The following is a 12,970-nucleotide window of genomic DNA, read 5'->3' as shown; positions in this document are numbered from 1 at the left end:
TCTCAAAATCCTTGTACAAGGAGAACCGGTCAAAAGAGTAAGCACTCTACGAATCTTAGGCATGTATGTACAAGAAAACCGCAGTAATCACATCACCATAGAAAAATTAAGACACGCCACAACGCAAACTATCAGGCTCATTAGGAGAATAGCCAACAAGCGAACAGGGGTAAAAGAGCAGGACCTATGCAAACTAGTCCAAGCCTTTGTAATCAGCAAAATTACTTATGCGCTCCCGTACCTGGAATTAACGCAGAGGGAAACACAAGCGATTGACGGACTAATTAGGCAAGCTTATAACGCAGCCATCGGGCTCCCAATCAACACGCCTACTGATAAACAATTACAGCTAGGAATACACAACACCTTGGACGAGCTTGTCGAGGCCCACCGGAGGGCACAAGAGCTCAGACTAACCCGAACGACAGCCGGCAGAGAAATACTAAATGCTATAGGTAAAAACGCTGAACCCTTGGTGGAGGACGTGCAGAAACTCCCCCCAAAGATCAGAAACACCATAACTATCAAACCTCTACCAAAGAACATGCATCCTTCCTACCACGAGGGTAGGAGAATAGCTAGAGCCAAAACTCTAGCAAAGAAATACGGGGGAAGGCAGGACGTGGCCTATGTTGATGCGGCGGCATACCCCGGCAATACCAACGCCTTCGCGATAGCGGTCTCCGCGGCAAACGGAGAACCGATATCAATAGCTACAGTCAGAGTCAAACACTCTAACGTTGCGGAGGAAGCGGCCATAGCACTAGCTTTAACTAACCCCAAAATTGAAACAGTTATAAGTGATTCCAAAACTGCCATTAATAATTACTCGAGAGGAAGAATCTCAAAAACCTCTTTCAAAATCCTTCAAAACTACCCCGAAAACCGGGGGGACGCGGAACTGATCTGGGTACCGGCTCACTCTGGCAACCCTGGGAACGAGGCAGCTCACAGTATGGCTCGAGGATCTATCGGCCGAGCCGTGAGCAACGACTCGAGCCCGGAACGCACAAAGGAAGGTCTCATCAGTTACCAGGAAATCACCCAGTACTTTAAGTGAGCTAGACAAACGCTAGCGCCACCTCACAAAAGCCTTACCAAAGCTCAAGAAGTTAAATGGAGACAACTCCAAACCAATACTCTTCCAAACCCGGTCCGAATGCACCACATCAACCCAGACGAATTTAAACCCGATTGCTCGAAATGTGGGCAGAGAGCCACAATGGAACACATCTTTTGGAACTGCCCCGCAGACCCCCCATCCGAAGAACTCCAGAAGCTTGTAGGCTCGCAAAAGTGGGAGACCCTGCTGGCCAGCTCTGATCCGGAAGTACAAGTCCGGGTCACAGCGCGAGCCCAAGAGGTCGCCTTCAGCACTGACTGAGGGCCATCTGGTGGGGTCGCAGAACCCATCACTCCCAGTACCGAGAATAAAGTTTTATGACTGACTGAAGGCAGGGGCCAACATCCAGTGGACGAAGGACGGACGCCACATAGAACGGTAGCCTGTAAATACAGCAGCGTAAGTGCCCCATATCGGCGTAGGTGTCGTGCCCAAAGCGAGCCGTGACCAGACGCTGCTTATATCCCTTGTCGAGCTCAACGATGATAGCGGTGCAGGATCCAGGTTGCCAGCCCATTCAATGAAAGCGTTCCGAGTCTAGCGGGTTGAACAAGGATACAGGCGGTGATAAGAGTAGAGCACTTGAAGGCAGGAGCCAACATCCAGTGGACGAAGGACGGACGCCACATAGAACGGTAGCCTGTAAATACAGCAGCGTTAAGTGCCCCATATCGGCGTAGGTGTCGTGCCCAAAGCGAGCCGTGACCAGACGCTGCTTATATGCCTTTTCGACCTCTGCGATGGTAGCGGTGCAGGATCCAGGTTGCCAGCCCATTCAATGAAAGCGTTCCGAGTCTAGCGGGTTGAACAGGGATACAGGCGGATACAGGCGGTACAGCCGCTTCGGCATGTGCCGTGTTCACGGTGACGCTCGTGAAGTCGTTCCCTCGGTGGCTTGTAACTGCCACCACGAAACTCTTCCTGTCTCGAGAACGGACTGCGTCGGTGAAGACTGCCTCCATGTCATTGGAATAACTGTGGTTCATGTGTTGTGCCGTTGCTTTACGTCTCCCCGTGTGGTGTTGGGGGTGCATGTTGCGAGGCAATGGGGGACGTATAGTTGCTCGCGTGTGGTTCTCCATATGATTTCCGCGCCGCTATCTCAATAGCACCTCCATTTTATTGACATGTGCTCATTTATTCTAAAGAACAACCGGTAAGCCGTTGTACGCCCAATATAGCCGTCCAAACTCCGCTTCTTTCTGTTGATCAAGACTGGAATACTGACACGTGTACACTGTGTATAGACACGTATGCACATTTTGATCCTGGTTTTTGCCACGCCAGAAGTGTTGGCCTTTTCCATTGAGGGCGGTAAAGTTATGCTTCGCTGCACGACCTCCTGCGTGGCACCGACTGAGTCACAGAGAGGTGAGCCTTCCGGCAGGAGGTCGTGGAGCGCAGCATAACTTTACCACCCGCAATGTTCAGTTGCACGTCGTCGGAAAGGATGCAGTCCACGCCAAGAATGATGTCGGCAGGCAAGTCGTCGAAGACGGGCGCGTCGCGTAGGCGCTTTGTACCAGCGGTTGTCTGTAGCCGCAGGTCAATGGTGCCTGCTGGCTGTACGTTTCCCCCTAGGCATCGCAAGGGTGCCTGAGTCCAGGGATGTAGATTGGGAGGCGCGTGCCGCCGAAGCAGCGCTGAACGCTCAGCGCCCGTGTCTATAGTCACAGAGAGGTGAGCCTTCCGGCAGGAAGACCCTTTCTAGCGTTCTCGAGCAACACCACCCCCTGTTTGCCGACAATGCGCAACTTCCTGGTACTGGCTTGCTTGCCCACCGTCACCCACCTGTATGCGTACCATTGCGACAGTATGCTGAACGCGAATGGTCTGTCATTGTCGAACAAGTAAGTGAGATGCTGGCTGTTGGCGTGATTAGACCATCGTGTAGTCCTTGGGCCCCACATGTTGTCCTTGTGCCCCCAAAAAACGGCACATTGCGGTTCTTTCTTCATTATAGAGAGCTCAACAAGCATACTATTACCGGACTCCTACCCTGTGCACCGCATCGACGATGTCATTGATACAGAACGGAATGCAAGATTATTTGCGTCATTAAACCTGTAGGCTGGGTATTGGCAAATCAATGTCGCTGAATAAGACAAATTTAAAACCGCGTTCCGTACACTTTACGAGTTCAACCGTATGCCATTCGGCTTACGGACAGCTCCCAGCACGTTCCAGCGCGTTATGAACTCCGTGCTGGGCCAGCTTAGGGATCACGGCTGTGCTGTGTACCTAGATGATATCTTAGTTGCGGGCACAACAGCAGAAGAACATCTCCGGAACCTAGACGAAGTTCTTGAGAGGCTCTACAACGCCCGATTCCGACTAAACCATGAGAAATGCCGATTTGGACTTAGGGCCATCTCGTATCTGGATTATTCCATTTATGAGAAAGGCGTAAAGCCTATCCCTGAAAGAATATCAGCCGTTACGAACTTCCCCACTCCGACGTGCATTAAGCAGCTGCAGTCGTTTTTGGGCATCGCGCCTTATCTGCGAAAGTTTGTTGCCAACTTTTGCCTCGACAGCTGCTCCCCTTACTGACCTGCTGAAGAAAGATATGCAGTTTAAATGGGGCCAATCACAGGAATGTGCGTTCCAATCGCCCAAACATCAGCTGACCGACTGCCCTGTACTGAGTCACTTTAATGAAGACTGGACCACAGAGGTGTACACAGACGCTAGCTAGGTTGGACTTGGAGCAGTACTTGTTCAGCGGGACTCAGATGGTGCTGAGCATGTTGTCGCCTATGCCAGCCGAAAACAGATAATGCAGCAATTTCATGGATGTTCTCAAAGCAACACCTGAAGCATAAGTTCACACGCTGGATAATACGACTACAGGAGTATGACTACAGCGTCCGACATCACGCCGGTACTCTAAACCAAGTGGCTAGCGCTATGTCGCGAAGTCCTAGTGGGGACAACTCGTCTATAATAAAGGAAGCCTGGATATTATTTTCACAGCAAGACGACGCCTAGGCCCAACGCCAAGACACTGATGTGGCGGCTATCATAGCTTCAACCTGCGGACGTGCAGAACAGCAACACACTTGTCATGGGTGGCGCAACTCTCTATCGTCGTCTATGAAAGAATAAGTGGCAAGATGAAGAACACCTTCTAGTCATCCCTGCTTCGTTGCGCCCTGGTATTCTTCACGCCCTCCAGGACGCATAAGACGGCGGACACATAGGTCAACGAGTGAAGCTGAAAAAAGTAGAGGAGCGTTTCTGGTGACCCAAAATGGGTAAGAGTGTTCGTAATTACGTCGCTAGCTGTTAAATATGCCAACGACACAAGCGGCTTCCAGGATTCCAGCCTGGGCTACTTACACCCATTTCACCTCTTGCTACTATATTTTACAGGGTTGGCATCGGCCATGTTGGCCCCCTACCAACGACAGCGGCTGGCAATTGCTACATCCTGATTGCCGTTGATCATCTATCCAAATTTGTGGAGGTGGCCGCCGTGCGTCCTCTTGCACCCAGCTACGTGACAAGATTTTTGAGAGACTGATTTGAACTGAAGCATGGTCCTACGAACAAAATAATATCGGATCGGGCACCAACCTCTTGCAGCTCCGGGCTCCGTGCCTACCTACGTCATGCAAGAGTTGAGCCCCACTATGCCTCAGCGTACCATTCGCAAGCAAACGGCCTGACGGAGAGAGCTAATCAGACAATTCAAGCACGTGTGGCTCCCTACTGTAGAAATAGTAAGCCGGGAGAAACAGATTGGGACGAACATCTCCAGGCTGCTGCTTACGCAATGAACACTTCACTACAGAGCTACGCTGGGACGTCGCCGTACGAAATAGTCTATGGCCAGCTAGCCCGACTTAACGCGCTCAATTTGGATACCCCGATCAGATTTGGACGCTCCGTCGCGCGGCAGACATCATGCCCCAATATTAGTGAAAAAGCTCGCAAGAGTGCCACGAGAGCCCAAGACGTCCAGAAGCGTTATTACGACCATCGCCATCATCCCGCGCCGCAGTACCAGATAGGACATGAGGTATGGGTCCAATGAGGTAGTCGGCCACCCGGCAAGAAGCTATGCGTGGAATTTGAGGGTCCCTTAATTTGTGATCACAGAACGCCTGGGGAACAACACTTGGCGTGTTCGCACTCTGGGTCAACAGGGAACCTTGGACTGGAGAAGTAAGAACAATTTTGCCGTCCAGGTGGCTCGTCTCAAGAAGAGGGTCCACCGACAAATCTGATGTGGTTGTGCGCTGAGTTTCAAGAATCAGTGTGGTCGAGTGTAATGAAGTGGAAGCACAAGCTCGGAAACACGGGACAAAAGGGAAAAGAGGAGAAAGAAGTGAAGGAAAACAAGAAGCGGTTCGGATGGTCTGGCATTCGGTGTCTATTATGTACAGTACATATATAAAATTAGCGACCGGGCTTGCAGCATTCTGTAGCAAAAAAAGCCAGCAGATCCCACGCCCTGTAGGAATCGATGTTATTCGAAGCACTGTGGTGGGGAGCCTACCAAGTTAACGAAACGACCATGAGAGCACCAAGAATTAGGCGGCTGTTTCATGACTTATATGCCACGCATGTCATGACACGCATGTCATGAGTCGTGAGGAGTCTCTTTAATTTAGCTAGGCCTAAGAGACCTTAAGGCCTTAGTAATGCTCATGACTATGACTTGGACTATAAATTTTCAGCCTTTTTCTTCACTTAGTACCACATCCGAACCCATTACATTGGTTTTTGAGCACTAACCATTTTTCGCTGAGTCATTGTCATTTTTGCTGACTCATGGTCATGACTATAAATTCTACCACCATCCTTTAGTGCTTCCTTCACTTAGTACCGACTGTAAGAACCCAATTCAGTGGCATTTGAGTGATAATCTTTTTTTTTTGAGTCAATGACATTTTTGCTGAGTCATGCTCATGACTTTGACTTCTACCATCATTCTTTAGTGTTTCTTTTCACTTAGTACTCACCTCAGAACTCATTTCAGTGGTTTTGTAAGTGTTAATGTTTTTTGCCGAGTCATTGTCATCTTTGCTGAGTCATGCTCATGACTATGACTTCTGCCCTCATCCTTTAGTGTTTCATTCACTTATTAAGCACGTCAGAACTCATTTCAGTGGTTTTTGAGTGTTAATCGTTTTTGCTCAGTTATTGTCACTTTTGCTGAGTCATGCTTATGACTATGACTTCTGTCATCATTGTTTAGTGTTTCCTTCACTTAGTAGCCACATCCGCACCCGTTGCAGTGGTCTTTGAGTGTTAATATTTTTTTCGCTGGGTCAGTGTCATTTTAGGTGGCTGCTTCATGACCTACATGACACGCATGTTATGACGTTCATGTCATGACCTATCATTTATGTTCGTCAAATACTGTTGTCATCTATGCCAATTTTGGTACCTACCAAGTTAACGAAACGACCACGAGAGCACCAAGACGTAGGTAGCTGTTTGATGACCTACATGACAAACATGTGATGATAGTCATGTCATGACCACTCATTTAGGTTCGTCATACACTCTTGTCATAGTATGCCAATTTTGGCAAATACCAAGTTAACGATACGACCTGAGAGCACCAAAATCTAGGCGGCTAGATAGATACTGTCAAAGTTGCAAATTTTCGCCAAGAAATGCTTCGCATTTAATTAAAAAAATGAGAAGGCTGATTCAGATTAGAAAGAAAAGTAGTGTTCGCATAAACCTGATTCTTCGCCTTTGTTGTAAAACAGTACGAGAAATTTGTATATAAGTGTAATATTACCACAATATGTGGTCTCAAATAAGTGACCCATCACAAGTGCTCAGTGGCTGGACATGATCCTATGTGAACATGCGCAAAAAAGAAGTGCAAGGAAAGTGCCACAGCGGAGAGTGGCTGGGTAATGCCTTCTCACCTCACCTCACGCGCTTGTTTCCTGTGGAATTTACTTCGGCTTCACTGTTTAGTGCAAAAATGTGGCCTTGGAGGAAAAGACATTAGAATCTCACTGCCATCAGAACGTTTCATTACCAAAAAAATCAGAGGCCTGCGCGGCAGACGCAGCACAGTCACAGCGTAAACTGGTGGAGCGGCTCTAGAGTAGCTCCAATTTCGGCCCCACACACAATGTCAGGGTCTTGGCGGCAGTCTCTTCGCTTCATTTTGACGAGAACGATCTGAACTGTCCGCCCGGCGTCGACGGTGAGCTGCGGCTTGTAATGCTCTTTGCAAAGCAGTCTGCTGAGCCCGATGATGCCTGGTTGTAGCCGCGCACGTAGCTCTACGGTTCGCTTCTTCAGCAGTGGTTCGTACTGCTGTACACCGAAGAGGTATCCAGAATACCACGTACAGTTACATGTGGGCACGATGCGTTTGCAGGCGCCTTAACTAGATGGCGCCACCATACTGGCGGAGGCTCAGGATCGCGTTGATTGCGCGCCTCGTCTGAATCGCATCTCGTCGTCTGCGCATGCGCGCCTGCCTAGGGCGCGTTTATAGGGCATTTTCCGCCACCCGATAGCATGCGCTTGCGTGGCTCAGTGGCAGAGTATCTGACTCCAGCGCAGCTGGTCTGTGTTCAATCCCGGCGGGAACCGGGTACTTTTTTCGCATTTCTGGCGATGGCGGTTACGGTCAGCGGCGGCGGCGGACACCATCGCGAACCGTAACGGCTATTGGAATGAGCCCATAACAGTTTACGCTGTAAAATAGGTCCGAACGATGCAGAGTGAGGCACCGCCACGTTAACTTTCATTTTCGCCATGAATATTCAGCCGCTCCTGCCACTTCCCTTAAAATTAAATTGTTTCCCATGGCGGTACAAATCCTTGCCGTTGTGTCTACTCGGAATTACTTGAGAAGCACGAAGGTGCTCGAAGGGTTGTGAAACCTTTAGTATTATTCTGTCAGCGAAATCGTTTACAGTACTAGCGACAAAAAATGTGTGTACAGAATAAGTTGTCGCAGTTAGAAACTGAATTAGGTCCAATTTGTGCTAATATTTATAATTGTTATTTTACTCTATCAGATGTGTGAGCAAAATGCTACAGAAAAATGCTCCAAGGCTGTTTTCAGGAACAGCACTACGCAGATCAAAATATTGGTTTTGACAATTTAATCTTAGCATAGTTGTGTGTGAGTGAGTGAGTAGATTGTATATCCAATTATCTGGCAGGGTTATCGCTTGATAGTACTTGCTCAATACAGGGATGGGCAATGTTTTCACGATAGGCACAATAGGCAATGTTCTCGTGTTCTAACAAACAAGCTGACGTCCTTGATTTCACTTGTAACATTCAGCATCAGGACAGGCTTCAGTTTTGTCATTTGACTTTGTGGTTGTAAGCAAGTCATCTTTCTTTGTTGTACTATAAGCCAACGATAAATTTTAAGACGGCATAATAGAAGTCTCTTAATCACAATTTCACGTCTGCTTTGTACTCTTCTCGGCACCGTAGTGGCGTACAACAAAGTTTCCGCGAGAGTTTGAAGAAGAGTAATCACTACGGACCCCTTCAGAGAGTATCACCGAATCGTTTTTTTTTTTTTTTGGTACTGTAGTTAAAAGATTTCAAAAGAAATGAAACAGGTAAGCAAGGGTGCTACTTTCATATCATGTGATGCTGGGACAAATGGAGTGCTTGCGCCCGTACGTGGTTTCCCAGTACATGAAGCACTTGCAGAACAGCACCACTAATTGCTCTTCTCCTCTCACTACTCAGAAAACTCGGTAGTTTATGCACGTGCATCTGTGAGCGACAAAGGGCATGTGCCGAATATTCATGCTTGTCAAGCGTCCATACTAGTTCATACTTATTAGGCGTGCCAGACAATTCACTGGGTGTGGCTCCGCCTGTTGTGCATATCTTCTGCTCTCTGTTGGTTTCGGCTGTTGAAGAAATGCCACCTTACAAATGAAACAAGTTTAGCCCGAGGCTGTTTGCCGCCTTGCTTCGCCATGTGGAAACAAGTGAACCACATCAGGTGGGCGCCCGTGTTATAGCCGGCTCAGGATGAATTATTTGAAAGGCGCGCCCTAACTAAGCATATGTCTAGCTAATGCCGTCGTTGTGCCGTCCGTCGGTAGCACACCGAGGAGTGATCGCGACCAGAGGACGCTCGTCATAGCGAAAGTCTGCAGAAATTTTACGAAAAAACCTGTACCGTTGTCGCAGTGCCTCAAATATTGAACCATGCAGAAATGAAGAGAAGGCTTACTTGGCGCCGAAGCAAAACTTCCGGCTTAGTGGGTCTGTGATACTCGGAAAACAAGTAGCGCTATTAAGTTGTGGATAGATGCATAGTAGGAGAGCATGCTCTAGAGCCATATATCGTAGCTGCTGCTGCCGCGGCGTTGCCAGCCTATTTTGCGTACAAAACTGTAAACGACGAAGGCCCAGCGATGTAGAATTACCCCTACCTTGCGTCAACCGACTCTGTACTCTGCTCGCAAATTTCACACTGGGCAATCAGCGCCCATCCTTGCCCTGCGTATACCTCATTCGAATAGATAACAGCATAATTGCGCGGATTTTTGAGGCAGTCATCAGTAAGTTTTCTTTCTCACGTCGCATTTTGACAGCCCCGCATTGGAGGTCAGCTAGGAGTTTCTGCGGCTGTGGCGGTGAAAGAAGATCGCGCATGGGAGCCGTCATCAAGAACCACTAGCAATCAGACTCCTAGTGCTTACGAAGGGTGTGAGAACTCGCCTATACGGCTCCGCTGTCTTTGATGCAGATGTTGCTTAGTTTGGCACACATATGCGAAGGATGTTTTTAAGGAGGTCGGTAAGCAGGCAGTCATGCGTTGGGAGTGCTGCCCGCCAACCCGATCACATTCTTCTGAAAATATATTTCTCATGATCATGGTCCCATGTCACCCTTTACCTTACATAAATGTACCCTTACACATCTTCAAGAGGCTGATTACCAATCACGTGGTGTTTTCTTGCCAGGCGATATTGATCATCGCCTTAGACTTTGCATAATACTCCTAAAACATACTCTCAAACATCGGCCGATAAGGCAATCAATAATTTGTTGTGAATCATCTCCCTCGTGGCTGAACAGGACATTGGAATCTTAGAACTGCAGTTCTTGATTCATCTGCAGACCGTTGATTCATACGTGGCTAACATGAGATAAAAGAATGTCCAAACAACTGTGGACGTTTAGGGTACGGCTTCAAAAGTATCATTTCTACGTTGTGGGTATGCTGTTCATCGAAACTCATTTAGTCCACATAAGACAAGTCATTCGAAAAGGGTGCCTGCTTGGGCTGGTTGGCGAAACATTGCTTAACAAGGAAAAAGTTTTTAGTGCGCAAATCGTAGGAAGGAGGGAAGAAGGCGACAGGACAGAACGCCCTAATACCAACCAAGTTTATTGCTCAGATGGCGGGAATCTCGCGCTGATGCGTGTTCTTGCACATGCGCCTACGCAGTTATTTCACCCCCTACATTTGCCCCCCCTCTGATTGTACTTATAGTCACGCCATCTCAGCAATAAACTTGTTCGTTAGAATGTTCTCTGTTCTGTCGCTTTCTTGCTTGCTTCCTACGATTTGCACACTAAAAAGAATTTTCATTGCCTAAACAGGTATTTCACTTCTGTATACCGACGTATTCTCTTTGCATGGCGTCTGGTTTTCATGAAAGCGGCATGCAACCACCCCCTTGCCACAAAGGGAAATTGGCTTTACATAAGTGAAATAAATCTAGGACACTGTCAAAAGAGTGCACTCTTACGGGACCGAAAGCAAAGGAAAGAGGAACCGAACCACCTATTAATTCTGACAAGGCGCATCCAAGCAGTTTGCTCTGCCTCACGTGTGCAAGCAGCACGCGTATGCTTCCCTGATTGATATTTGCTGGAAGATCCCTGCAGGATACGGCAGAGGGGAGAATAAAGGGGTTACGAAGACAGCAAAACGAAGACACATTCTCTCAAGTCTGAAGGACGAACCCAAGTAGCAAAATGAGAGGTATAGCCATGTTCACACCCGTCTTGCGGGCAGTCTCAGCTCTTGGCTCAACGGAGTGCTTTAAGCCATGAATTACAAGAGAAGACACATTAACCTACACGGTACTTTACTCTGTGAAAACTCTTTCGGAGAGTTGTTTAACTTGGCGACTGATATTTCGTTCCCAAGAAGGCGGCCTACACGACGTGCTTATAGACTCGCATAGCGACATAAAGTGAGTGACAGTTTTTACGGGCCGCTTCTTGTTTCCCCGAGTTATGTGTGCCGTGATAAAGATTAATGGCCTAGGCCGACTTTGTTTGCTATCTGGCAGCATAACGGGCAAGAGGACGAATGACACTGTGCTCAACTCCAGGGCTTTCAAGGACTTGATAGGTGTTCGATTTGCGAAGACCATTAAAGGCACTTCTCTGTGCCAATGCTGGATGTAGCTTCGTCTTGCTCACAAACATAGGCTGCTGGTGTCGTCTGCCACCCACAAGCCGCACAGGCAGCGTCAGAAAGCAAAGAAGCGTCACTTGCTTAGGCTGGTGCGCGAGCGCGTCCATGCAGAGCGCAGTTCGCAATAGCTTCGCAAAGGAGCAATGCTACGAATAAACAGAGGGGTGGGATCGGCTTTCAACAGCGCTTTTTAATGCCAAAGCAATATATGCCCCATGAGGCAGAAAATCCGGCGAGCGTCCGGCGTTAACATCCGATGGTACCAAGACCCACGTGACAAATTGATGACGCCACGTTCCCCGCGTTGGACCTGCTGCGGCTCGCACTACGAAATGCCACGGTGAACAGCCGCGTCGGACGCCGTGACTCACACCCCAAAAATTGACTTTGCCCAATTCGAAAATTGAGTTGACACACCTTCAAAACCAACCTGGCCCACTCCCAAGATTGATTTGGCCCACCCCAAATTGAGTTCCCCAATTCGAAAAATGTGTTGACCCACATTCAAAACCTCGCCTACTCGCAGTTAGCCCACCTCCAAAATTAGGGTGGCCCACCCTCAAAATTGCCTTTGCCCAGTTCGAGCACATAACCAAGTGGTCACGTCACGTGACGTCACGTAGCCAAGTAAGAACCTTAAAGGGGCCCTGAACCACTTGTTATCGAAGTCAAGAAATTAATTTGAAGTTTAATTTAACTATTTCAGAAATATTTTGCCGCAAAAAAAGTTGTTCAATGCGTTCACCAGATACTGAGTTATTGGCAATCAAAAACACCACTCGCGGTGCTGCCGCTCCTTCGGCAATGATTTGCACTGCGAAGGCTACGGCGGAACAGGGTGTGCCCACAGCCTGCTGAACGTCACCGTGGTTCACAGCTGGAATGTCATTTTGGATGTTCACATAGCCGCCCCAACTGCCGATTTTGGCGCGTATACGAAGCGCCAAACGCGGTTGTCCTAAGCGAGCCGCTTTGCGCTACGTCAGTTCGGGTGTCCTCCTCGCCCGCCGTACAAAGAGGCACCCTAAGCCAGCCAGTGGACTCGTCCCGGCACCCCGCGGTGGCCGCGGTATCTACGCTACGTAGCCGATCGCAGCTGCATGCTTTGGCTTGAGTGCACGCTCGCGCACATGTCTCGCTGTGCTACGTGGGGCGCTTTCTCATGCACCAGCTTGACCACATCCAACTTGCACATTTTATCAATAACTCATTACGAAGCCAGGAGCAGCCAGGAGTGAGCGCGCGCTGGCAAGCGTGCGTGTGGTCTGACCACGTGGTTCGAGGCTAGTTCAGAACTAGCCCACATTCGAGAAACCCGACGGCTACGACACCGATAAGCCGGTTTCCTTACTTCAGCCTGTTTGTTAAACTTCGCCAATAAAATATAAACACAAATATACACAGTGACAGCAGGAAGAAGCGCACTGATCTAAACACCTTTCTTG

General features: G+C 48.6%; 1 protein-coding gene across 1 annotated transcript in view; it reads right to left on the bottom strand.

Moving 5' to 3' along the window:
• Positions 1-12,970, bottom strand: part of LOC119456541 (uncharacterized) — a 491,108-nt gene that overhangs the window by 85,933 nt on the left and 392,205 nt on the right. The window lies entirely within an intron of this gene.

The sequence above is a fragment of the Dermacentor silvarum genome, chromosome 6 (genome assembly GCF_013339745.2).
Source record: "Dermacentor silvarum isolate Dsil-2018 chromosome 6, BIME_Dsil_1.4, whole genome shotgun sequence".
Lineage (NCBI taxonomy): Eukaryota > Metazoa > Arthropoda > Arachnida > Ixodida > Ixodidae > Dermacentor > Dermacentor silvarum.
The sequence above is the reverse complement of the archived record's forward strand: the minus strand, read 5'-3'. Positions and strand labels throughout refer to the sequence as shown.